Source organism: Ambystoma mexicanum, chromosome 2p (genome assembly GCF_040938575.1).
Source record: "Ambystoma mexicanum isolate Mex_15411 chromosome 2p, UKY_AmexF1_1, whole genome shotgun sequence".
NCBI classification, from domain to species: Eukaryota; Metazoa; Chordata; class Amphibia; order Caudata; family Ambystomatidae; genus Ambystoma; species Ambystoma mexicanum.
The window spans coordinates 1,397,604,068-1,397,630,960 of NC_090923.1; positions in this window are offsets into that span (position 1 = coordinate 1,397,604,068).

Sequence of the window (26,893 nt, forward strand, 5' to 3'; positions counted from 1 at the left end):
CACCTATCCTGCAGTTTCCGAACAGCCATTAGTGACTGCTCCACATCTGATGCCCAACTATCCTGCAGTTTCTGCACAGCCATTAGCGCCTGCTCAGCCTCTGATGCCCACCTATCCTGCAGTTTCTGCACAGCCATTAACGCCTGCTCCACCACTGATGCCCACCTATCCTGCAGTTTCTGCACAGCCATTAGCGCCTGCTCAGCCTCTGATGGCCACCTATCCTGCAGTTTCTGCACAGCCATTAGCACCTTCTCCACCTCTGATACCCATCTATCCTGCAGGCCCTGCACAGCCATTAGTGCCTGCTCAACCTCTGATACCCACCTATCCTCCAGTTTCTGCACAGCCATTAGTGCCTGCTCAACCTCTGATACCCACCTATCCTCCAGTATCTGCACAGCCATTAGTGCCTGCTACGCCTCGGATACCCACCTATCCACGACTTGCTGCATAGCCATTAACGCCTGCTCCACCTCTTTTAGCACCTGCTCAACCTCTGAGACCAACCTATCCTCCAGTTTCTGCACAGCCATTAGCATCTGCTCAACCTCTGATACCATCTATCCTCCAGTTTTTGTGCAGCCATTAGTGCCTGCTCCACCTCTGATATCCACCTATCCTCCAGATTCTGGGCAACCATTAGCGCCTGCTCCACCTCTGATACCCATCTATTCTCCAGTTTCTGCGCAGCTATTAGCGCCTACTCCACCTCTTATACCCACCTATCCTCCAGTTTCTGCACAGCCACTAGCACCTGCTCCACCTCTGAGACCAACCTATCCTTCAGTTTCTGCACAGCCATTAGTGCCTGCTCCACCTCTGTTGTTCACCTATCCTGCAGTTTCTGCACAGCCATTAATGCCTGCTCCACCTCTGATACCCACCTATCCTGCAGTTTCTGCACAGCCATTAGCAACTGCTCCACCTCTGATGTCCACCTACCCTGCAGTTTCTGCACAGCCATTAGCGCCTGCTCAACCTCTGATACCCATCTATCCTCCAGTTTCTGCGCAGCCATTAGCGCCTGCTCCACCTCTTATACCCACCTATCCTCCAGTTTCTGCGCAGCCATTAGCGCCTGCTCCACCTCTGATACCCACCTATTCTCCAGTTTCTGCACAGCCATTAGCGCCTGCTCCACCTCTGAGACCAACCTATCCTCCAGTTTCTGTGCAGCCATTAGCGTCTGCTCAACCTCTAATACCCATCTATCCTACAGTTTCTGTGCAGCCATTAGCGCCTGCTCCACCTCTGATATCCACCTATCCTCCAGTTTCTGCGCAGCCATTAGCGCCTGCTCAACCTCTGATACCCATTTATCCTCCAGTTTCTGCACAACCATTAGTGCCTGCTGCACCTCTCATGCCCACCTATCCTGCAGTTTCCGCACAGCCATTAGTGCCTGCTCCACCTCTGATGCCCACCTATCCTGCAGTTTCTGCACAGCCATTAGCGCCTGCTCAACCTCTTATGCCCACCTATCCTGCAGTTTCTGCACAGCCATTAGCGCCTACTCAGACTCTGATGCCCACCTATCCTGCAGGTTCTGCACAGCTATTAGCGCCTGCTCCACCTCTGATGCCCACCTATCGTGCAGTTTCTGCACAGTCATTAGCGCCTGCTCCACCTCTGATACCCATCTATCCTGCATGCCCTGCACAGCCGTTAGTGCTTGCTCAACCTCTGATACCCACCTATCCGCCAGTTTCTGCACAGCCATTTGCGCCTGCTCAACCTCTGATGCCCATCTATCCTCCAGTTTCTGCACAGCCATTAGTGCCTGTTCCACCTCTGATGCCCACCTATCCTGCAGTTTCTGCACAGCCATTAGCGCCTGCTCCACCTCTGATACCCATCTATTCTGCAGTTTCTACACAGCCATTAGCGCCTGCTCCACCTCTGATGCCCACCTATCCTGCAGTTTCCGAACAGCCATTAGTGCCTGCTCCACCTCTGATGCCCACCTATCCTGCAGTTTCTGCACAGCCATTAGCGCCTCCTCAGCCTCTGATGCCCACCTATCCTGCAGTTTCTGCACAGCCATTAGCGCCTGCTCCACCTCTGATGCCCACCTATCCTGCAGTTTCTGCACAGCCATTAGCGCCTGCTCCACCTCTGATACCCATCTATTCTGCAGTTTCTACACAGCCATTAGCGCCTGCTCCACCTCTGATGCCCACCTATCCTGCAGTTTCTGCACAGCCATTAGCACCTGCTCCACCTCTGATACCCACCTATCCTCCAGTTTCTACACAGCCATTAGCGCCTGCCAAGCCTCGGATACCCACCTATCCACCACTTGCTGCATAGCCATTAACGCCTGCTCCACCTCTTTTAGCACCTGCTCAACCTCTGATATCCATCAATCCTCCAGTTTCTGCACAGCCATTAGTGCCTGCTCCACCTCTGATGCCCACCTATCCTTCAGTTTCTGCACAGCCATTAGCGTCTGCTACGCCTCGGATACCCGCCTATCCTCCACTTGCTGTGTAGCCATTAGCGCCTGCTCCACCTCTGATACCCATCTATCCTCCAATTTCTGCGCAGGCATTAGCGCCTGCTCCACCTCTGATAACCACCTATTCTCCAGTTTCTGCACAGCCACTAGCGCCTGCTCCACCTCTGAGACCAACCTATCCTTCAGTTTCTGTGCAGCCATTAGGGTCTGCTCAACCTCTGATGCCCATCTATCCTCCAGTTTCTGCACAGCCATTAGTGCCTGCTCCACCTCTGATGCCCACCTATCCTGCAGTTTCTGCACAGCCATTAGCGCCTGCTCCACCTCTGATACCCATCTATTCTGCAGTTTCCACACAGCCATTAGCACCTGCTCCACCTCTGATGCCCACCTATCCTGCAGTTTCTGCACCGCCATTAGTGCCTGCTCAGCCTCTGATACCCATCTATCCTGCAGTTTCTGCACAGCCATTAGCACCTGCTCCACCTCTGATAACCACCTATACTGCAGTTTCTGCACAGCCATTAACGCCTGCTCCACCTCTGATACCCATCTATCCTGCAGGCCCTGCACAGCCATTAGTGCCTGCTCAACCTCTGATACCCACCTATCTTCCAGTTTCTGCACAGCCGTTAGCGCCTGCTAGGCCTCGGATACCCACCTATCCACCACTTGCTGCATAGCCATTAATGCCTGCTCCACCTCTTTTAACACCTGCTCAACCTCTGATATCCATCAATCCTCCAGTTTCTGCACAGCCATTAGTGCCTGCTCCACCTCTGATACCCACCTATCCTGCAGTATCTGCACAGCCATTAGCGCTGCTCAACCTCTGATACCCACCTATCCTTCAGTTTCTGCACAGCCATTAGCGTCTGCTACGTCTCGGATACCCGCCTATCCTCCACTTGCTGTGTAGCCATTAGCGCCTGCTCCACCTCTGATACCCATCTATCCTCCAATTTCTGCGCAGGCATTAGCGCCTGCTCCACCTCTGATAACCACCTATTCTCCAGTTTCTGCACAGCCATTAGCGCCTGCTCCACCTCTGAGACCAACCTATCCTCCAGTTTCTGCGCAGCCATTAGCATCTGCTCAACCTCTGATACCATCTATCCTCCAGTTTTTGTGCAGCCATTAGTGCCTGCTCCACCTCTTATATCCACCTATCCTCCAGTTTCTGCGCAACCATTAGCGCCTGCTCCACCTCTGATACCCATCTATCCTCCAGTTTCTGCGCAACCATTAGCGCCTGCTCCACCTCTGATACCCACCTATCCTCCAGTTTCTGCACTGCCACTAGCGCCTGCTCCACCTCTGAGACCAACCTATCCTTCAGTTTCTGTGCAGCCATTAGCGTCTGCTCAACCTCTGATACCCATCTATCCTACAGTTTCTGTGCAGCCATTAGCGCCTGCTCCACCTCTGATAGCCACCTATCCTCCAGTTTCTCCGCAGCCATTAGCGTCTGCTCCACCTCTTATACCCACCTATCCTCCAGTTTCTGCGCAGCCATTAGCGCCTGCTCCACCTCTGATATCCACTTATCCTCCAATTTCTGCACAGCCATTAGCGCCTGCTCCACCTCCGAAACCCACCTATCTTCCAGTTTCTGCACAGCCATTAGCGTCTACTCAACCTCTGATGCCCATCTATCCTCTAGTTTCTGCACAGCCATTAGTGCCTGCTACACCTCGGATACCCACCTATCCTCCACTTGCTGCACAGCCATTAGCGCCTGCTCCACCTCTGATGCCCATCTATCCTCCAGTTTCTGCACAGCCATTAGCGCCTGCTCCACCTCTGATACCCACCTATCCTCCAGTTTCTGCACAGCCATTAGTGCCTGCTCCACCTCTGAGACCCACCTATCCTCCAGTTTCTGCGCAGCCATTAGCGTCTGCTCAACCTCTGATACCCATCTATCGTCCAGTTTCTGCACAGCCGTTTGCGCCTGCTCCACCTCTGATACCTATCTATTGTCCAGTTGCTGCACAGCCATTAGCGTCTACTCCACCTCTCATACCCATCTATCCTGCAGGTCCTGCACAGCCATTAGCGCCTGCTCCACCTCTGATACTCACCTATCCTCCAGTTTCTGCACAGCCTTTAGCGCCAGCTCAACCTCTGATACCCACCTATCCTCCAGTTTCTGCACAGCCATTAGCGCCTGCTCAACCTCTGATACCCAGCTATTCTGTAGTTTCTGCACAGCCATTAGCACCTGCTCCACCACTTATAGCACCTGCTCTACCTCTGATACCCACCTATCCTCCAGTTTCTGCACAGCCATTAGTGCCTTCTCCACCTCTGATACCCACCTATCCTGCAGTTTTTCCCCATCTATTAACTCCTGCTCCACCTCTTATAGCACCTGCTCAACCTCTGATACCCATCAATCCTCCAGTTTCTGCACCTCCATTAGTGCCTGCTCCACCTCTGATGTCCACCTTTCCTGCAGTTTCTGCACAGCCATTAGCGCCTGCTCCACCTCTGATACCCACCTATCCTGCAGTTTATGCACAGCCATTAGCACCTGCTCCACCTCTGATGACCACCTATTCTCCAGTTTCTGCACAGCCATTAGCACCTGCTCCACCTCTGAGACCAACCTATCGTCCAGTTTCTGCGCAGCCATTAGCATCTGCTCAACCTCTGATACCATCTATCCTCCAGTTTTTGTGCAGCCATTAACGCCTGCTCCACCTCTGATATCCACCTATCCTCCAGTTTCTGCGCAACCATTAGCGCCTGCTCCTCCTCTGATACCCATCTAGCCTCCAGTTTCTGCGCAGCCATTAGCGCCTGCTCCACCTCTGATACCCACCTATCCTCCAGTTTCTGCACAGCCATTAGCGCCTGCTCCACCTCTGAGACCAACCTATCCTCCAGTTTCTGTGCAGCCATTAGCGTCTGCTCAACCTCTGATACCCATCTATCCTACAGTTTCTGTCCAGCCATTAGCACCTGCTCCACTTCTGATATCCACCTATCCTCCAGTTTCTGCGCAGCCATTAGCACCTGCTCCACCTCTTATACCCACCTATCCTCCAGTTTCTGCACAGCCATTAGCGCCTGCTCCACCTCTGATACCCACCTATCCTCCAGTTTCTGCACAGCCATTAGCGCCTGCTCCACCTCTGAGACCAACCTATCCTCCAGTTTCTGTGCAGCCATTAGCGTCTGCTCAACCTCTAATACCCATCTATCCTACAGTTTCTGTGCAGCCATTAGCGCCTGCTCCACCTGTCACGGCTCGCTCCCTTCGCTCCCGTTCCCACCACTTGGGGGCATGATTTGGGGTTTATTCCCGACTGGACTTTCCCTCCGAACCTTATACTACAGTGCTGTGATGAATTGGGAGCGCTTAAACCTTATTTTCCAAGTTACTTCCCTTCCGGATCCATTCCAGGTTTTTGGCAGCCAGCATGCTACGTTAATCTAATGACTATGCTTCCCAGAATGCATGGCTCTCTGCCTCACCTCCTCCCTTGCAGGACAAGGTTGGGTGGAGGATAGGCAACACCTGTGGCTGCAGGTGCAGCAGGCGGCACACCTGAGGGTTGTGCTTGTCAAGGAGCTTTAAAAGCCTCAGTTTACTTCAGTCCAGCGCTGGTCATCGTTGCAGTGTTCCTGTTGTGACTAGTCCCTTGTTCCTTGTTCCTAGCCTTTGTGCCTAGTTCCTAGTTCCTGTTTCTTGTTCCTCCGCCCTGGATTTCAGATTCATGTGCTTAATTGATTTCTGTTTTCTGGATTTCCTTTTCTGTCTTCCTCTGTGTGCAGGCAGCCTTACTCTGTGGTTTACCCTTTGATGCAGCCCAATTTGCCTGTGTTTTCTGTTTCTTTGATGCTGTCCTTTGCTACTGAAAAACTTGATGCATTAGTCTTTCCTTTTTTAGATTTAGTTTCCTGCCTTTTCTCCTTGGATGGGTGGGTAAGGTTTCCTTTTGTGATATCATTTTCCCTGCTCCTGATCATTACTCCTATTGGGATCCATGCCGTGTTTTCCATTTCACTTCTGCATTTATTTCCCATTTGATTATTTAGGTGTGGGGTGCTGTTGTAACTAGTCCCTGTGTGAATGCCTTTTGTTTTCCTCACTATTTCTTTTATCACAATTCCTACTTGCTCCTTGACTTAGGTCTTAGGTATTTAGTTATCCTCCATCCATTACTGTTATAGCCTTCTGGGTCCCTGTTTGATCAACTGGGTTCGTGGGTTTACTGACATTCAAGTGGTCTTTCCGGTTCTCGTGAGTACTGTTTCTAAGTTCCTTATTCAGTATCATCCAGAGTGTCAGCACACAGATCCTGTCCTTGCTTGCCCTCTACGTGGGATTAGCGCTGTCAGTATCTGTAATAGCATAGTGGGTAAGGAGTTTGCCGACTTTCCTTTCAGTCATAAGGAGGTTCTAAGTGCTTACCCCACATCCCTTTTCATATATAGGTATTTTTGTTTCACTCTATCTGCACTCCTGGGTTTTAGTATATATGAGTCGTGGTTCTTGTGTGCACGTTGTTTGATTCAAGGTTATTCACTGTGCGATTTTGTGCACATTTCCCTTGCCATATTCGCTGCCTTTGTACTCACCTGATTAATCTTGACAGATCTGTTAGCTGAAGATTTACAAGCCACTCCTTTACCTAAAATTTCCTGTGTAGCAGTTTGTCATAATTCTGAGCTTGAAGACATACATGCTTCTGATTTCCAAACACAATCCACAATGGTGACATACACAGAATCAGTCACTACTGTAGGCTTAGACCCTGCTCTTGACCCAGCTGCTGAGACTGAAGCAGAGGTTCAAGCTGATGTGGAAAACGATGTTACCTCTGGGTTCATTCTTCCTTCTGCCAACTCTGATCACAGTACAGCATTCATGTTCTGATGGACTCATTCCACAGTATACAGAACCAAAGACTCGGCAGGCTACTCCTGAACTGTTGATTGATAATCTGCCACTTTCAGAAGCCAAGACAGAGGAATGGACAATTGACGAAATCCTGATTAACAGAGACTTTACTATGGTGATTCCTCTGGTTGATTTTGACTTCTACAAAGGAAGAGACTCTGAGTCACCCACTAAGGAAAGGGACTGCAAGGGTACAGCCCAGTCTTTGGCTACTGGTGCCAAGGAGTCTACTGCCCTAAAGGTGCCCACCATTCCTGAGCCACAAATGTGTCTGTCAACTTCTGAGATTTCTGTCTGTCCCCATACAAACATTGACTCTTCTATGATCCAATCCACAGCCCTGCAGTCATCTTTGGCACACGTGTCTTCAATCAATGAACCGCTGCCATGTCTGCCATTTACTCAAGAGCCTCCACCATGCACATGGTCAGTCCCAAAGACCCTGACATGTTTGGATTCAGCTACCGAGATTTCTCCAACTTGCATGCCTTCAGCCTCAAAGTTTCCTCTGGCCTGCCAGTCTTCAGCTACAGTGACTCATCCAGAAGATCATCCTTCAGCCAGAGAGCCTCCGGTAGTCCATCATAAGTGCATGTCTTCAGTCCCAGAGCCTACTGCTTGTTTGCCTTCAGTTCATGAGACACCGGTATCCTGCTTAGCCTCGCTTCCAATATCAGAGGTATACCTGTCTACACCATCAGATCCTGCTGTATTTTCTACCGCTCTAGAGAGTCCTCCTGAATCCCAATCATTTACTGCCGATGAACGTCCAGCATGCCTTTCTTATGCTGCAGGGGGATCACCAGAATGCCTGCCTTTTATACAAGACGATTCTCCCAACTGCTCCACTTTAGCATCAGAGCCTCCTGAATATGCAGCATCAGAGTTTGAGACTTTTGCCAGCTCCCGCTTCAGAGTCATCAAGTCGGCCGAAGTGATGGGTCAGAACCACTCACCTGGGTATACACAGGGAGTGGTGCAGACCGGCGTATTACCTGCAGGACTTATGCAACAGAATTCCGCCAAGAAGCACCAGTCGAGTGCTAGCAGCCAAAGGAAGGGAATGACTGCTGCAGTTCAAGATGTGCCTGTTATTGCTCCTGCTGCGAGTGTGCCTGATGTACCAAGTACTGCGTCTATCACTTCTATCTGTACGCCAAATGTCCCTGCTGTCGTATCCCACGTGCAACAAAGTGGCTACTCAACTGTCGCTAGGAGTACCAGCCTCGTACAACCCATTGGACTTCCAGGCCTCCAAGGAGTAGAACATGTGCAGGCAAACCTTAATCACTTTCAACCACAAGCCTTTTCCCAGATGGATGACAGAAGAAGATCCAAACCTCTACCTCTGCCCCCAACTTCTTTAATTGCTGAACATAAACATTTCCTGAAGCCTCCCGCATGTCTGCTCCCAGTGACCGAGTTTCCTGGGCCTTCCAACTCGGCTTCAGATCCTGCAAGTCCTTCATGCCTTTCTTCGACCCTTGAATATCTTCCTCACCAGACGCCTGTCTATGACTTTTCTAGACTGCAGCCTGATTCTATGCATTCCAGTCCATCTGCCTTTGCACATAGGCCACCATTTCCATCAGTGCCACCTCCAAAGAAAAGGCACTCCCATCATGGAAAGAAGATGTCTCGTGCGGGTGGCGGGCGCCCGAAGACAGCCGTGGGAGGGGGTATACTGTCACGGCTCGCTCCCGTTTCCACCACTTGGGGGCATGATTTGGGGTTTATTCCCTACTGGACTTTCCCTCTGAACCTTATACTACAGTGCTGTGATGAATTGGGAGCGCTTAAACCTTATTTTCCAAGTTACTTCCCTTCCGGATCCATTCCAGGTTTTTGGCAGCCAGCATGCTACGTTAATCTAATGACTATGCTTCCCAGAATGCCTGGCTCTCTGCCTCACCTCCTCCCTTGCAGGACAAGGTTGGGTGGAGGATAGGCAACACCTGTGGCTGCAGGTGCAGCAGGCGGCACACCTGAGGGGTGTGCTCGTTAAGGAGCTTTAAAAGCCTCAGTTTACTTCAGTCCAGCGCTGGTCATCGTTGCAGTGCTACTGTTGTGACTAGTCCCTTGTTCCTTGTTCGTAGCCTTTATGCCTAGTTCCTAGTTCCTGTTTCTTGTTCCTCCGCCCTGGATTTCAGATTCATGTGCTTAATTGATTTCTGCTTTCTGGATTTCCTTTTCTGTCTTCCTCTGTCTACAGGCAGCCTTACTCTGTGCTTTACCCTTTGATGCTGCCCAATTTGCCTGTGTTTTCTGTTTCTTTGATGCTGTCCTTTGCTATTGAAAAACTTGATGCATTAGTCTTTCCTTTTTTAGATTTAGTTTCCTGCCTTTTCTCCTTGGATGGGTGGGTAAGGTTTCCTTTTGTGATATCATTTTCCCTGCTCCTGATCCTTACTTCCTATTGGGATCCATGCCGTGTTTTCCATTTCACTTCTGCATTTATTTCCCATTTGATTATTTAGGTGTGGGGTGCTGTTGTAACTAGTGCCTGTGTGAATGCCTTTTGTTTTCCTCAATATTTCTTTTATCACAATTCCTACTTGCTCCTTGACTTAGGTCTTAGGTATTTAGTTATCCTCCACCCATTGCTGTTATAGCCTTCTGGTTCCCTGTTTGATCAACTGTTTTCGTGGGTTTACTGACATTCAAGTGGTCTTTCCGGTTCTCGTGAGTACTGTTTCTAAGTTCCTTATTCAGTATCATCCAGAGTGTCAGCTCACAGATCCTGTCCTTGCTTGCCCTCTATGTGGGCTTAGCGCTGTCAGTATCTGTAATAGCATAGTGGGTAAGGAGTTTGCCGACTTTCCTTTCAGTCATAAGGAGGTTCTAAGTGCTTACCCCACATCCCTTTTCATATATAGGTATTTTTGTTTCACTCTATCTGCACTCCTGGGTTTTAGTATATATGAGTCGTGGTTCTTGTGTGCACGTTGTTTGATTCAAGGTTATTCACTGTGCGATTTTGTGCACATTTCCCTTGCCATGTTCGCTGCCTTTGTACTCACCTGATTAATCTTGACACCACCTCTGATATCCACCTATCCTCCAGTTTCTGCGCAGCCATTAGCGCCTGCTCAACCTCTGATACCCATCTATCCTCCAGTTTCTGCACAACCATTAGTCCTGCTCCACCTCTCATGCCCACCTATCCTGCAGTTTCCGCACAGCCATTAGTGCCTGCTCCACCTCTGATGCCCACCTATCCTGCAGTTTCTGCACAGCCATTAGCGCCTGCTCAACCTCTTATGCCCACCTATCCTGCAGTTTCTGCACAGCCATTAGCGCCTGTCCACCTCTGATACCCATCTATCCTGCATGCCCTGAACAGCCATTAGTGCCTGCTCAACCTCTGATACCCACCTATCCTCCAGTTTCTGCACAGCCGTTAGCGCCTGCTCAACCTCTGATGCCCACCTATCCTGCAGTTTCTGCACAGCCATTAGCGCCTGCTCCACCTCTGATACCCATCTATTCTGCAGTTTCTACACAGCCATTAGCGCCTGCTCCACCTCTGATGCCCACCTATCCTGCAGTTTCCGAACAGCCATTAGTGCCTGCTTCACCTCTGATGCGCACCTATCCTGCAGTTTCTGCACAACCATTAGCGCCTGCTCAGCCTCTGAAGCCCACCTATCCTGCAGTTTCTGCACAGCCATTAGCGCCTGCTCCACCTCTGATGCCCACCTATCCTGCAGTTTCTGCACAGCCATTAGCGCCTGCTCCACCTCTGATACCCATCTATCCTGCAGGCCCTGCCCACCTATCCTGCAGTTTCCGAACAGCCATTAGTGCCTGCTTCACCTCTGATGCCCACCTATCCTGCAGTTTCTGCACAACCATTAGCGCCTGCTCAGCCTCTGAAGCCCACCTATCCTGCAGTTTCTGCACAGCCATTAGCGCCTGCTCAACCTCTGATACCCACCTATCCTCCAGCTTCTGCACAGCCATTAGCGCCTGCTACGCCTCGGATACCCACCTATCCACCACTTGCTGCATAGCCATTAACGCCTGCTCCACCTCTTTTAGCACCTGCTCAACCTCTGATATCCATCAATCCTCCAGTTTCTGCACAGCCATTAGTGCCTGCTCCACCTCTGATGCCCACCTATCCTTCAGTTTCTGCACAGCCATTAGCGTCTGCTAAGCCTCAGATACCCGCCTATCCTCCACTTGCTGTGTAGCCATTAGCGCCTGCTCCACCTCTGATACCCATCTATCCTCCAATTTCTGTGCAGGCATTAGCGCCTGCTCCACCTCTGATAACCACCTATTCTCCAGTTTCTGCACAGCCATTAGCGCCTGCTCCACCTCTGAGACCAACCTATCCTCCAGTTTCTGCGCAGCCGTTAGCATCTGCTCAACCTCTGATACCATCTATCCTCCAGTTTTTGTGCAGCCATTAGTGCCTGCTCCACCTCTGATATCCACCTATCCTCCAGTTTCTGCGCAACCATTAGCGCCTGCTCCACCTCTGATACCAATCTATCCTCCAGTTTCTGCGCAGCCATTAGCGCCTGCTCCACCTCTTATACCCACCTATCCTCCAGTTTCTGCGCAGCCATTAGCGCCTGCTCCACCTCTGATACCCACTTATCCTCCAGTTTCTGCACAGCCATTAGTGCCTGCTCCATCTCTGAAACCCACCTATCTTCCAGTTTCTGCACAGCCATTAGCGCCTGCTACACCTCTGATGCCCACCTATCCTGCAGTTTCCGAACAGCCATTAGTGCCTGCTCCACCTATCCTGCAGTTTCTGCACAGCCATTAGCGTCTGCTCAGCCTCTGAAGCCCACCTATCCTGCAGTTTCTGCACAGCCATTAGCGCCTGCTCCACCTCTGATGCCCACCTATCCTGCAGTTTCTGCACAGCCATTAGCACCTGCTCCACCTCTGATACCCATCTATCCTGCAGGCCCTGCACAGCCATTAGTGCCTGCTCAACCTCTGATAACCACCTATTCTCCAGTTTCTGCACAGCCATTAGCGCCTGTTCCACCTCTGATAACCACCTATTCTCCAGTTTCTGCACAGCCATTAGCGCCTGTTCCACCTCTGAGACCAACCTATCCTCCAGTTTCTGCGCAGCCGTTAGCATCTGCTCAACCTCTGATACCATCTATCCTCCAGTTTTTGTGCAGCCATTAGTGCCTGCTCCACCTCTGATATCCACCTATCCTCCAGTTTCTGCGCAACCATTAGCGCCTGCTCCACTTCTGATACCAATCTATCCTCCAGTTTCTGCGCAGCCATTAGCGCCTGCTTCACCTCTGATACCCACCTATCCTCCAGTTGTTGCACAGCCACTAGCGCCTGCTCCACCTCTGAGACCAACCTATCCTTCAGTTTCTGTGCAGCCATTAGCGTCTGCTCAACCTCTGATACCCATCTATCCTACAGTTTCTGTGCAGCCATTAGCGCCTGCTCCACCTCTGATATCCACCTATCCTCCAGTTTCTGCGCAGCCATTAGCGCCTGCTCCACCTCGTATACCCACCTATCCTCCAGTTTCTGCGCAGCCATTAGCGCCTGGTCAACCTCTGATGCCCATCTATCCTCCAGTTTCTGCACAGCCATTAGTGCCTGCTACACCTCGGATACCCACCTATTCTCCACTTGCTGCACAGCCATTAGCGCCTGCTCCACCTCTGATGCCCATCTATCCTCCAGTTTCTGCGCAGCCATTAGCGCCTGCTCCACCTCTGATACCCACCTATCCTCCAGTTTCTGCACAGCCATTAGCACCTGCTCCACCTCTGAGATCCACCTATCCTCCAGTTTCTGCGCAGCCATTAGTGTCTGCTCAACCTCTGATACCCATCTATCCTCCAGTTTCTGCACAGCTGTTTGCACCAGCTCCACCTCTGATACCCACCTATCCTGCAGTTTCTGCACAGCCGTTTGCGCCTGCTCCACCTCTGATACCCATCTATCGTCCAGTTGCTGCACAGCCATTAGCATCTGCTCCACCTCTCATACCCATCTATCCTGCAGGTCCTACACAGCCATTAGCGCCTGCTCCACCTCTGATACTCACCTATCCTCCAGTTTCTGCACAGCCTTTAGCGCCAGCTCAACCTCTGAAACCCACCTATCCTCCAGTTTCTGCACAGCCATTAGCGCCTGCTCAACCTCTGATACCCACCTATCCTGCAGTTTCTGCACAGCCATTAGCGCCTGCTCCACCACTTATAGCGCCTGCTCCACCTCTGATACCCATCAAACCTCCAGTTTCTGCACAGCCTTTAGCACCTGCTTAACCTCTGATACCCACCTATCCTCCAGTTTCTGCACAGCCATTAGTGCCTTCTCCACCTCTGATACCCACCTATCCTGCAGTTTCTCCCCATCCATTAACTCCTGCTCCACCTCTTATAGGACCTGCTCAACCTCTGATACCCATCAATCCTCCAGTTTCTGCACAGCCATTAGTGCCTGCTCCATCTCTGATGTCCACCTATCCTGCAGTTTCTGCACAGCCATTAGTGCATGCTCCACCTCTGATGTCCACCTATCCTGCAGTTTCTGCACAACCATTAGCGCCTGCTCCACCTCTGATACCCACCTATCCTGCAGTTTCTGCACAGCCATTAGCACCTGCTCCACCTCTGATGTCCACCTATCCTGCAGTTTCTGCACTGCCATTAGCGCCTGCTCAACCTCTGATACCCATCTATCCTCCAGTTTCTGTGCAGCCATTAGCGCCTGCTCCACCTCTGATACCCACCTATCCTCCAGTTTCTGCACAGCCATTAGCGCCTGCTCCACCTCTGAGACCAACCTATCCTCCAGTTTCTGTGCAGACATTAGCGTCTGCTCAACCTCTAATACCCATCTATCCTACAGTTTCTGTGCAGCCATTAGCGCCTGTTCCACCTCTGATATCCACCTATCCTCCAGTTTCTGCGCAGCCATTAGCACCTGCTCCACCTCTGATGTCCACCTATCCTGCAGTTTCTGCACAGCCATTAGCGCCTACTCAGCCTCTGATGCCCACCTATCCTGCAGGTTCTGCACAGCACAGCTATTAGCGCCTGCTCCACCTATCCTGCATGCCCTGCACAGCCATTAGTGCCTGCTCAACCTCTGATACCCATCTATCCTGCATGCCCTGCACAGCCATTAGTGCCTGCTCAACCTCTGATACCCACCTATCCTCCAGTTTCTGCACAGCCATTAGCACCTGCTCCACCTCTGATACCCATCTATTCTGCAGTTTCTGCACAGCCATTAGTGTCTGCTCAACATCTGATGCCCATCTATCCTCCAGTTTCTGCACAGCCATTAGTGCCTGCTACACCTCGGATACCCACCTATCCTCCACTTGCTGCACAGCCATTAGCGCCTGCTCCACCTCTGATGCCCATCTATCCTCCAGTTTCTGCGCAGCCATTAGCGCCTGCTCCACCTCTGATACCCACCTATCCTCCAGTTTCTGCACAGCCATTAGCACCTGCTCCACCTCTGAGACCCACCTATCCTCCAGTTTCTGCGCAGCCATTAGTGTCTGCTCAACCTCTGATACCCATCTATCCTCCAGTTTCTGCACAGCTGTTTGCACCAGCTCCACCTCTGATACCCACCTATCCTGCAGTTTCTGCACAGCCGTTTGCGCCTGCTTCACCTCTGATACCCATCTATCGTCCAGTTGCTGCACAGCCATTAGCATCTGCTCCACCTGTCATACCCATCTATCCTGCAGGTCCTACACAGCCATTAGCGCCTGCTCCACCTCTGATACTCACCTATCCTCCAGTTTCTGCACAGCCTTTAGCGCCAGCTCAACCTCTGATACCCACCTATCCTCCAGTTTCTGCACAGCCATTAGCGCCTGCTCAACCTCTGATACCCACCTATCCTGCAGTTTCCGCACAGCCATTAGCGCCTGCTCCACCACTTATAATGCCTGCTCCACCTCTGATACCCATCAAACCTCCAGTTTCTGCACAGCCTTTAGCACCTGCTTAACCTCTGATACCCACCTATCCTCCAGTTTCTGCACAGCCATTAGTGCCTTCTCCACCTCTGATACCCACCTATCCTGCAGTTTCTCCCCATCCATTAACTCCTGCTCCACCTCTTATAGCACCTGCTCAACCTCTGATACCCATCAATCCTCCAGTTTCTGCACAGCCATCAGTGCCTGCTCCATCTCTGATGTCCACCTATCCTGCAGTTTCTGCACAGCATTTAGTGCCTGCTCCACCTCTGATGTCCACCTATCCTGCAGTTTCTGCACAGCCATTAGCGCCTGCTCCACCTATGATACCCACCTATCCTGCAGTTTCTGCACAGCCATTAGCACCTGCTCCACCTCTGATGTCCACCTATCCTGCAGTTTCTGCACAGCCATTAGCGCCTGCTCAACCTCTGATACCCATCTATCCTCCAGTTTCTGCGCAGCCATTAGCGCCTGCTCCACCTCTTATACCCACCTATCCTCCAGTTTCTGCGCAGCCATTAGTGCCTGCTCCACCTCTGATACCCACCTATCCTCCAGCTTCTGCACAGCCATTAGCGCCTGCTCCACCTCTGAGACCAACCTATCCTCCAGTTTCTGTGCAGACATTAGCGTCTGCTCAACCTCTAATACCCATCTATCCTACAGTTTCTGTGCAGACATTAGCGCCTGCTCCACCTCTGATATCCACCTATCCTCCAGTTTCTGCGCAGCCATTAGCGCCTGCTCAACCTCTGATACCCATTTATCCTCCAGTTTCTGCACAACCATTAGTGCCTGCTGCACCTCTCATGCCCACCTATCCTGCAGTTTCCGCACAGCCATTAGTGCCTGCTCCACCTCTGATGCCCACCTATCCTGCAGTTTCTGCACAGCCATTAGTGCCTGCTCAACCTCTTATGCCCACCTATCCTGCAGTTTCTGCACAGCCACTAGCGCCTACTCAGCCTCTGATGCCCACCTATCCTGCATGCCCTGACAGCCATTAGTGCCTGCTCAACCTCTGATACCCACCTATCCTCCAGTTTCTGCACAGCCATTAGCGCCTGCTCAACCTCTGATGCCCATCTATGTTCCAGTTTCTGCACAGCCATTAGTGCCTGCTCCACCTCTGATGCCAACCTATCCTGCAGTTTCTGCACAGCCATTAGCACCTGCTCCACCTCTGATACCCATCTATTCTGCAGTTTCTACACAGCCATTAGCACCTGCTCAGCCTCTGATGCCCACCTATCCTGCAGTTTCTGCACAGCCATTAACGCCTGCTCCACCTCTGATGCCCACCTATCCTGCAGTTTCTGCACAGCCATTAGTGCCTGCTCAACCTCTGATACCCACCTATCCTCCAGTTTGTGCACAGCCATTAGTGCCTGCTACGCCTCGGATAACCACCTATCCACCACTTGCTGCATAGCCATTAACGCCTGCTCCACCTCTTTTAGCACCTGCTCAACCTCTGATGCCCACCTATCCTGCAGTTTCTGCACAGCCATTAGCGCCTGCTCAACCTCTGATACCCACCTATCCTTCAGTTTCTGCACAGCCATTAGCGTCTGCTACGCCTCGGATACCCGCCTATCCTCCACTTGCTGTGTAGCCATTAGCGCCTGCTCCACCTCTGATACCCATCTATCCTCCAATTTCTGTGCAGGCATTAGCGTCTGCTCCACCTCTGATAACCACCTATTCTCCAGTTTCTGCACAGCCATTAGCGCCTGCTCCACCTCTGATACCATCTATCCTCCAGTTTTTGTCCAGCCATTAGTGCCTGCTCCACCTCTGATATCCACCTATCCTCCAGTTTCTGCGCAACCATTAGCGCCTGCTCCACCTCTGATACCCATCTATCCTCCAGTTTCTGCACAGCCATTAGTGCCTGCTCAACCTCTGATACTCACCTATCCTTCAGTTTCTGCACAGCCATTAGCGCCTGCTCAACCTCTGATACCCACCTATCCTTCAGTTTCTGCACAGCCATTAGTGCCTGCTCCACCTCTGATGTCCACCTATCCTACAGTTTCTGCACAGCCATTAGCGCCTGCTCCACCTCTGATACCCATCTATCCTCCAGTTTCTGCACAGCCATTAGCGCCTGCTCCACCTCTGATATCCACCTATTCTCCAGTTTCTGCGCAACCATTAGCGCCTGCTCCACCTCTGATACCCATCTATCCTCCAGTTTCTGCGCAGCCATTAGCGCCTGCTCCACCTCTTATATCCACCTATCCTCCAGTTTCTGCGCAGCCACTAGCGCCTGCTCCACCTCTGAGACCAACCTATCCTTCAGTTTCTGTGCAGCCATTAGGGTCTGCTCAACCTCTGATACCCATCTATCCTACAGTTTCTGTGCAGCCATTAGCGCCTGCTCCACCTCTGATATCCACCTATCCTCCAGTTTCTGCGCAGCCATTAGCGCCTGCTCCACCTCTTATACCCACCTATCCTCCAGTTTCTGCGCAGCCAATAGCGCCTGCTCCACCTCTGATACCCACTTATCCTCCAGTTTCTGCACAGCCATTAGTGCCTGCTCCACCTCTGAAACCCACCTATCTTCCAGTTTCTGCACAGCCATTAGCGTCTGCTCCACCTCTCATACCCATCTATCCTGCAGGTCCTGCACAGCCATTAGCGCCTGCTCCACCTCTGATACTCACCTATCCTCCAGTTTCTCCACAGCCTTTAGCGCCAGCTCAACCTCTGATACCCACCTATCCTGCAGTTTCTGCACAGCCGTTTGCGCCTGCTCCACCTCTGATACCCATCTATCGTCCAGTTGCTGCACAGCCCTTAGCGTCTGCTCCACCTCTCATACCCATCTATCCTGCAGGTCCTGCACAGCCATTAGCGCCTGCTCCACCTTTGATACTCACCTATCCTCCAGTTTCTGCACAGCCTTTAGCGCCAGCTCAACCTCTGATACCCACCTATCCTCCAGTTTCTGCACAGTCATTAGCGTCTGCTCAACCTCTGGTATCCACCTATCCTGCAGTTTCTGCACAGCCATTAGCTCCTGCTCCACCACTTATAGCGCCTGCTCCACCTCTGATACCCATCAAACCTCCAGTTTCTGCACAGCCTTTAGCGCCTGCTTAACCTCTGATACCCACCTATCCTCCAGTTTCTGCACAGCCATTAGTGCCTTCTCCACCTCTGATACCCACCTATCCTGCAGTTTCTCCCCATCCATTAACTCCTGCTCCACCTCTTATAGCACCTGCTCAACCTCTGATACCCATCAATCCTCCAGTTTCTGCACAGCCACTAGTGCCTGCTCCATCTCTGATGTTCACCTATCCTGCAGTTTCTGCACAGTCATTATTGCCTGCTCCACCTCTGATGTCCACCTATCCTGCAGTTTCTGCACAGTCATTAGCGCTTGCTCCACCTCTGATACCCACCTATCCTGCAGTTTCTGCACAGCCATTAGCACCTGCTCCACCTCTGTTGTCCACCTATCCTGCAGTTTCTGCACAGCCATTAGCGCCTGCTCAACCTCTGATACCCATCTATCCTCCAGTTTCTGCACAACCATTAGTGCCTGCTCCACCTCTGATACCCATCTATCCTCCATTTTCTGCGCAGGCATTAGCGCCTGCGCCACCTCTGATGACCACCTATTCTCCAGGTTCTGCACAGCCATTAGAGCCTGCTCCACCTCTGAGACCAACCTATCCTCCAGTTTCTGCACAGCCATTAGCATCTGCTCAACCTCTGATGCCATCTATCCTCCAGTTTTTGTGCAGCCATTAACGCCTGCTCCACCTCTGATATCCACCTATCCTCCAGTTTCTGCGCAGCCATTAGCGCCTGCTCCACCTCTGATACCCACCTATCCTCCAGTTTCTGCACAGCCATTAGCGCCTGCTCCACCTCTGAGACCAACCTATCCTCCAGTTTCTGTGCAGCCATTAGCGTCTGCTCAACCTCTGATACCCATCTATCCTACAGTTTCTGTCCAGCCATTAGCGCCTGCTCCACCTCTGATATCCACCTATCCTCCAGTTTCTGCGCAGCCATTAGCGCCTGCTCCACCTCTTATACTCACCTATCCTCCAGTTTCTGCGCAGCCATTAGCGCCTGCTCCACCTCTGATACCCACTTATCCTCCAGTTTCTGCACAGCCATTAGTACCTGCTCCACCTTGAAACCCACCTATCCTCCAGTTTCTGCACAGCTGTTTGCGCCAGCTCCACCTCTGATACCCACCTATCCTCCAGTTGCTGCACAGCCATTAGCGCCTGCTCCACCTCTGATACCCACCTATCCGAGCGTGCTGCACTGACACACAAGATGTCTCATTGCAGCATTGAAACACAGACAGTGCTGAGAAATGTATAGTCCTGAGACACAAGGTCACTCACAGCAATGAGACGCCAGGGCAACGTTGAGGCCCAAAGTCATATGCATCATTGAGGCACATGTGTGCACGCAGCACCGAGACACATAGACATGCTCAGCAATGAAACATAAGGGAACATGCATCTCTTAAACACAGGGCCACACAGAGCACTGAGACACAAGTGAGTGTGCAGCAGTGACACAAGTAATGATAAGAAGCTTCTATACTGTGCCAAATCACCCCTGTAGTGGCATCAGGGTGCCTGGCTTGCCCAGGAAGAGGACATTTTATGTCCTCACCTTAGCCAGAGGAGAGACGAGGAGTGGGAATATGAAATGGGGACATTGTGCAAGGTTTTTGACAGACATGGAGACGAGAGATATAGCCAAGTGCCCACATGGGACCGAGACACAAGCATGAGAACAGTACTGAGAAGTGAGCATAGCACTGAGACACGTTACAGCACCCAGTTACTGCACTGAGAAACATGCAGACATGCATGCAGAACACAGGTGCATAAAAGATGGGTTGCAGAGCGCTGAGATGGACAGCACTGAAACACAACAGCACACACAGCACTGAGACACACGCATGAGCATAGGGCTGAGAGACTAACACTGTCAGGAATTGCCATTTGGCAAGAGCATGAAAGCCCTGGCTGTTTTTTTGTTTGTTGCTGAAGGTAAATCCTCCACTTTTCCTCAAAACTCGGATTTCGGCAGCGCAGTCAAAAATGCGGCAGCAACGGAATTACCACTTCTTCACCACACCACTGAACTCGTGATGAAGACCCACGTATCTGTTTGGAGCATGTACATGGTGACCGGTAGAGGTGATACAATGGAGTTTGTCTGGGAACACCAAGGTAAAAGTGCAATGTGGCATGTCTGGGGGAGCTAGATGCAGGACAGTGCACTACAGTGTTGTGCAGGTGCAGATCTCACAATGAAAAAATGCAGTTGAAGCTAGGGCAAGAATTTTGTGTGAGCATCTGTGTTTTAATTGTGGCAATTTTCACTGCGGTTATTTTAACCGTGGTATTTTTCCCCAGGCAATTTTGGAGATTTGGCAATTTATTTATTTTTAAATAATTATATGTGTGTGTGTGTGTGTGTAGTTTTTTTTTACTGAATATATATATATATATATATATATATATATATATATATATATATATATATGTATATATATATATAAATAAAAACCTATGAAATTCAGTAAAAAAATGTTGTTAAAAGGACGTTATGGTTACAAGTAAAATATAAAAACCCCTGAAATTCGCCAGTTATGGTAAGCTAAGCATCCATAACTCACACAACCACCGTGCCCTGCTAAGACTAACACCCAGGACATCAATGATGACATCACAAATATCATATCACGGATTGTCACCAAGTTTACAAAAGCACGCTTTCGGGATCAAGCTCCTGCCCCTGCCGCAAATTTGGTGAAAATCTCTCCAGCGGTTTGGCCTGTAGGCATGCGCAAGGTTTTTCCCCCCAAAATTCAGAGTGGCCCATATACTTTCTTTGCAAAGTTTGGTGTGGATTCGTCCAGGGGGAGCGAAGTTATAAGCCGCCCAAAAAGTGCTCTTCCTATGGAAACAGCATCTTAACCATAACTACACAGCCACGACTGTGGCTGTGTATATATATATATATATATATATATATATATATATATATATATATATATATATATATATCACTGACAAAAAACATTGTTAAATGGACGTTACGGTTAAGTTGTGCTACTAAAAATCCTATCACCGTTACTGAAAAAAGTATGGTAAAGGAAGGTTATGGTTAAAGTGCCCTACTAAAAACCTAAGAAATTCACTGACAAAAAAAAATGGTAAAGGGATGTTATGGTTCAGTTGCCCTAAGAAAAACCTATCACCATCAGTGCAACTTGAAAGGAACATTACACTTACTTTGCACTATCCATATTATAGGTTCAAGTAAAACCGAAAAACTCCAGAAATTCGCCAGTTATGGTAAGCTAAGCAACCGCCTGCTCAGTGTAGGATGAATCCGACTGACCCTCTGCGTCTCTGGCCAAAACACCTATGTGTAGACTTCAAGTCACAGGGCCTCATTACGAGTTTGGAGGTAGCCATGATGCTATTAGCGCCATGGCTGCCTCCAAAATCGTGTCCGTTTACGGGTTCCTTGAATGAGGAATTACCGGGTCATTCCAACCTTGGAGGACCCGGTAATTCCTCATTCAAAAAACCAATCCCCATTCCCATTTGAGCCCCCATAGGGCTCAATGGGAATGGGGATGGAGATAATAACGGGCCCATTAATAACAGGCCCGTTATTATCTCAATGGTCCCCTTGCGGGACCCGCAAAGGACATCTGGTTTAACCAGACGTTCTGAGCGGGTCCCGCAAGGGAACCTCAGAATAGGGAGGAATGGGTTTACCGACACCGGCACCATTACCGGTGCCGGTAAAGCCATTCCGCCAACCTCGTAATGAGGCCCACAGTGTTTAAAAATGCATACTGTTGTATGATTGTGCCACAAACCACTTTGTTTTGTTTATTGTTATGACCCCTGTCATGCGGTTCGCTTGACTGTAGGATATGTATTGTCTTTACTGTATGATTTTCTTCCCAAGATAATTACTTTGGAGCCACACTCATTGCAGCATTTGTGGTTGTATATTTGAATGTAAAGAATCTTCTGTGTTATGTCTAAATCAGACACCCGTCTCGTTCTAAGATCAACATTTTGAACTAATTGAGATGTGTAGTCCAAGTGTGTTACTTGCTTCCAAGGATTTGGTGGTTTTGGTTGCATTGACCCTGTTCACTTGTGTTTGATGAACGTTACACATTCAGACTGCAAGTGTAGTGTCATTCGGAAGCACGTCCACTAGAAAGTTCAGTAAAACTATGCAAGATTTGTGTATCCACATTCATCCACATGAGCACCCATCACCACAAAGTAGAGGTATGGCGAGTCTGGCAGCAGTGTCTTTGGTCTGCAAACCACACCAGTGACAGTGCTTGGAGAACCAGTCCTCTTTTGCTCTCTACTCTTTATAACCTCCAATTCACCGCAGAGGGGGCCGCAGAGTCCAGCAGCAGAGTCTTTGGTCTGCAAACCACACCAGTGACAGTGCTTGGAGAACCAGTCCTCTTTTGCTCGCTGCACTTTATAACCTCCAATTCACCACAGAGCGGTCCACGGAGTACGGCAGCAGAGTCTTTGGCTCTGCGGCTCGGTGGCACTGCAGCCCCATCAAACAGACAGATGCAGAGAACATCTCGAGAGACCAGCTCCTCAGTGTCGTCCAGCCCGGTGGCAGAATCAGCATAAGTTGCGGAAAAGTATCCTCCTTTCGTCCCTGCCACCTGCTGAGCAGGGAGAGTCAGGGAGATCCGGCAGGGTGAGGCAAAGGTCTAGGCAGATGACAGGCTCCGACCAACGGGCGAGCGGGTAAGCTGATCACATCAGACCACCCTGGTCAGACCCTTTGCTGTGTTAGCAGGAGACTGCGGGGCTCGCCCCTTTGATCCCACCCACCGTGTGCCACACAAGTTATCTGCAGCCCGCCAAAATTGATTTGCCTGCTCTCTCATCTAGAGTAGTCCCATCCAGCGTTGATACCCTGAGAAGTCCCCCTGTTTCCCCCCGCAGGAAGGAAACTGTTGTGCGCATCTGCCCACCGACCCCGTAACAGCTTCACTAGGGCCTGACCCACACCTACACCTTACCTCACCCACAGCCTAGAAGCCCGGCCCATAGGCTATCGCCTTGTGGAGCCGTGTCGAGCGGGCTGTCTCCCACTGTTCTCCGCCAGCTGTGTGTCCACATCAACTTTGGCGCCATCTCCCCTAACTGTTGTACAATCCTTACCTTCACGCGACCGATCGACTCACGGCTGCTCCTCTCGCCATGGCAACTGCCGCAGGACCGGCAACGAGATCGAAGAACAGGACTCTCTCCCATCTCTGACGTCTCTCATCCAACAGACACAGAAATTCAGGTGAAGACGGCCTGCCATCACAATGATAGCATCACCGGCGTGAAAGCTCTGCCGCTCCCAGACTCACCGTTACCGGGTCACTCGATGAGGAAGGAGAGGGCAACTTCTGCAAGCAACAAGTCCAATAACGAGACGAAGGATCGGATGACCGGACCCGAGCGAATAGCCTTACCAGCACAGCTCAAAACGGTCCATCCACTGGGAAAGCAAGCTCTACTAACCAACGACAATCACTCCCCCGTGTCCTTGCCAAGAAGCCCTGTCTTGGCCGGGAATGCGGAATACCGATACTCCAAGCTCCCACTTGAGAAGCAACCTCTCAAACCTCTCATTGAACCCTTTATGACTCAGCCAACGATAATTTCTCCTTCAAACCAGCGAACTGGCCCTGCTGAGATCCAAGGGTCATTGACACAAAAAGAGAAAGCTCTTATAGCTAAGAAGCTCTGGGAAAAGAAATATGTGCATTTCATCAAGCTACACGGAGCCAGTCATTCTAGAAGGACTACAGTAGAATCACAGCAAGCCCGTCTTTCCCTAGATATTACGGAGATTGAAGATCTTATGACCAGTCAAAAAAAAGGAATTAAGTATTCCACTTACCAAACAAATCCACTAATCGGCCAAGTGGAACTCTTCAACTCTGCGATCCACCACACCATCATGCCCTACAGATGCACAAACAAATTTCTCTGCAACACACCAACATAATACGTGGAACGTCCACCTGAAAATGAAAGAGGAGCCTAACCACCTAAAATGCCAATGTCAACCTAGTCCCTCGCCGAGACGACAACACAAGACTATACCTATAACTATGCTACACTTACAAAACCTACTACTAGCAGTTACTTCTCAAGCTATGACCCCTTTTATGAAACTACAAGAGGCAAGAGGGGAAGCGCAAAAAGATCAAGCCACGCTCCTCACACTCATCCATTCCAAACAGATTTACCCTGAGGCGTTATTCAACACAATACACAATCGACTTAACTTGGAAGCAGAACCAGCGCACAATGGCAATCTTGACTATTTGAGGTCGCGAGAAAGGATCGCAAAGAAAATGCTTCTCTCACAGCTGCCATGGTGGGCCTACTCTCAAAAGCCAATATAACCACAAACCTAAAAGGCAACACGACTACGGAACAAAGCCAAGCTTACAACCAAACCCCATCCACTGAGTCTGTTGCTTCGACAGGAAGTAGCTGCGCAGGAGTAGGAAATGCACCTGGCAATGTGATCCATAACACCAAGGGAACCAAAAGCAAGATTACACATCCTATCCCTGAAGAAACAGAAACTTTTGCGATCTTCAAGAATAATAAGCCAAATAAGAAGATCCCTCAGAAATCTCATACATCAAACAAAACAAAGAAAAAATGACAAACGGTTCGAGAGCATTTCTACGGAACCTGACTACACCAAAACTCAACAATAAAGCCTGTGATGAAAAGAAACAAAAACCCAAAACTGTGGACAAACTAATTTATATTTCAAGTAACAGTCGAGAACTAAATCGAATAGATACCACCATAATCGGTCTCGAACAGCAAGCCATCATAGAAGATGAACAACTAGAGCTACTGTTAAATCTCTCTGTCTACTCAGTAGAAGACCAGGATATGAGTAACGACTTAAGTCCGCCTACCAATGAACAGTCGTTAATCATTATTGATCGATATGAAGAAGGTCACACTTTACAGACCGAATATACCGGACTGTCGTGTGAAGACATATCAGCCATTGATTTAGAAACATGTCATGATGCCTACCTCCAAGGAGCCAGGTCCGACCCAGCAACCCCAGAGGCAGGCATCATTCCCCCCAGGGAAGTGCCAGCGGGCCCAAGCTGGGGCCCTTTGGACACAGTCCTGGCGCCTTAGGCGCCAGGCTCATGTTAGACCCCTGTCCTGGCGCCTTAGGAGCAAGGCTCATAAAGCTAGACATGTGTTCAAGTGTTTTAATGTGCACTTACCTGATGCAGACCATGCTGCTACATCCAGGCCCTCTTGAGGCCTGAATGGAACTACTTTACCTGTGGGACTACTTTCCACCTGGGTGTGGTCAGGGAAGGATACATACCTGATCGGAGGAAGGATACACACTTGGAACTTCTTCCAAAGCTATTTAAACCACACCCGATCAGCAACTCACGCTTCGCGTTGTTCTGCTCCTCGCAGCTGGACGCTCACCGTGTCAGCTCCTGCATCTGGACTTCAGCCACGCCTGTCAGCATCCTGGGTCGCCTGCAAAGGGAGATAAGAGAGAATTGGAGAGAAAGAAGACCTTACCAGCTAAAGCTGCATCACGGAGACATCACACCGACGATCCTGAAAGGGAAGACATCATTTTAAAATCATTTTGCTTCGATCGCTGCAGCGCTGCATTTCACTCACCTTTCCTGAGCGCCTCCATCTTCAGCAGCGATCATCCGGATCCGCACCCACTTCTCTGAGCCTAGAGAGAAAAAGACAAGAAGACAAGGTGAGAGAAGGAAGGGAATAGGAAAGGCTCAGTTCCCTTCTAAGACTTACCTGTTGGGTCATTCCCATTTCATTTCGGGTCCTGCCGCTTCCTGGCATTCCGGACCCCAGCCCCTATGGGGAAAAAAGACAAAGACATTGAGTGAGCGAATGCAAAGACATTACCAGAACGCTCATCTAGAACTTACCTGTCATTTACTGGAACTGCACGTTTCATTTCGGGTCAGCGCCATATCTCCGGCATTCCGAACCCCGGCCCCAAAGGGGAAAAAGACATAAGCATTAGCGCTTGCTGCAATAAGACAATGAACATTATTATAAGCTTGAACTTTTGAACTTGCAACAGAACTCTTACAGCGCCTCACCTGAATAGTCAAGCTTATTTTGAACTCCCATCAAACCTCAATCCAGTGAAGTAACTGGGTTTCACCGCGTCCCTGCATCAGAAGCAGGATGGAGAACTCATCCTTCCAGACCCTAAGGGGAATATTCCTGCGAGCCAGAAAAGCCAGAGTAGAGGGGCCCTTCCTGTCCATTTTCTGAGTCCTGCGCTTCACCATTGAAGAAGCATCAGCACTCGTAGCCGGACATGCGCCTCCGTGGGAATCAGGTGAGCGTGACAAAACACCAACAATGGGAAATCCAACAACCATCAATCTCACGGCAGACAATGATGATCAATCAACTCCAAACATAGACCGTTCATATCAGCGTCACAACTAAGCGAT